Consider the following 1,555-nt stretch of genomic DNA (forward strand, 5'->3'; position numbering starts at 1 on the left):
TCATCTAGTATACTGTTGACAAAAAGAAACCTTTGCATATTTACAAATACATTTTTTATTTTTTTTGGGATAGGATTTATTGTAATATTGTATACATACATAAGCTACATGATGATAACAGGCTTTTTGGATGCACTAACAACAACCATTAAAGGTTTAATATTAATTCAATTCTGTTGACTCACAATTTTATTACATGCATGTGATTCATTTAATATTTAATCTGATATTTGGATCCATAGCCTACAGTGTAATGCAAAGTTGAAATATTCATTTGCTCAGATAGAAGAACATTGTGTGGTGCCAGAGGAAAAGATACACGGGAGACGAGAGCTTGCATACACGGGGATCCAGTGAAGAAAAAAAGAATACAAATAAACATTCAACTTAGGTCACAAACACATGTCGCTAGAGCGGTTATCTGTTCTCCTGCTCACCTTTCACATCTCTCACAGCCACACACTCTACACACATGCAAAGTTATCAATCTGCCACAAATTACTATAAATGCTGTAAGTGACGGTTACAGAGTCCCCCTTGGGAAAACAAAATGGCTGTCTTCAGCCAACAGCACGGTGAAAATATGGGAAATAAACAACTTCATACATGAATAGTTGTAAATACTCCCACCACACAGAAAAGTAAGAGAATTAAATTATGAGAAATACTGGCATACATTACATTTTTACCTCTTCAAAACACTGTCCCAGTGTACAAAAAGAAATGGCCACAAGCAAACAGAAAAAAATCCCAGTGTACAAAAAGAAATGGCCACAAGCAAACAGAAAAAAACATAGGCATTTGATAAACCCATTGGAAAATGCATTTTACAGGATAAGTTGCCCTTTTATGTTTATAAGAACAAAACACAACAGTGTTGGTGTAGTGTCATGATGTACAGGTAGTGTCGGCACACTGCCACATGCTACATGATGATAACAGGCTTTTTGGATGCACCAACAACAACCGTTAAAGGTTTAATATTAATTCAGTTCTGCTGACTCACAATTTTATTACATGCATCAGATATACGAGGCGATATATGTAAAATTATATAGATATACTCGCTGCACTGCGGCGACACGGACACACACACTCGTGCTGCTGTTTATTTGTAAGTTTTATATGGTTTTATATTGAGCTAGTTTTATATGGCTTTTTGTGAGCGTTTGGTACGCTCTGTACAATTCGTGTGATCGGGACAAGGACTGAATGGCGACGTGTGTCTTGGGACTTTTTTTGTTGGCGATGGTGCTCCTGTGTGAACTTCTCTCCACTTGTAAAACTAGTGGCAATGGGGCGCTAGTTTATTCGAGGGAGGCACTCCTGTCTCTACGCTACTGTGGATATGCAGCAGATCATGAGTGCACGAGAGCTCACGTCGTCAACGACTGCGAAGAAGAGGCCAGAGAGGAGGTGCACGACAACGGCTACGGAAAAGCGATGGGACACTTCTTAACTGAACTTTTAAATTATGAAATGTATTAAATTAATATGAGTAAAATGTGTTATGATCAGGGGTGTGAAGTAACGAATTACAAATACTCACGTTACA

Source organism: Sinocyclocheilus grahami, unplaced genomic scaffold (genome assembly GCF_001515645.1).
Source record: "Sinocyclocheilus grahami isolate Dianchi unplaced genomic scaffold, SAMN03320097.WGS_v1.1 scaffold3243.1, whole genome shotgun sequence".
NCBI classification, from domain to species: Eukaryota; Metazoa; Chordata; class Actinopteri; order Cypriniformes; family Cyprinidae; genus Sinocyclocheilus; species Sinocyclocheilus grahami.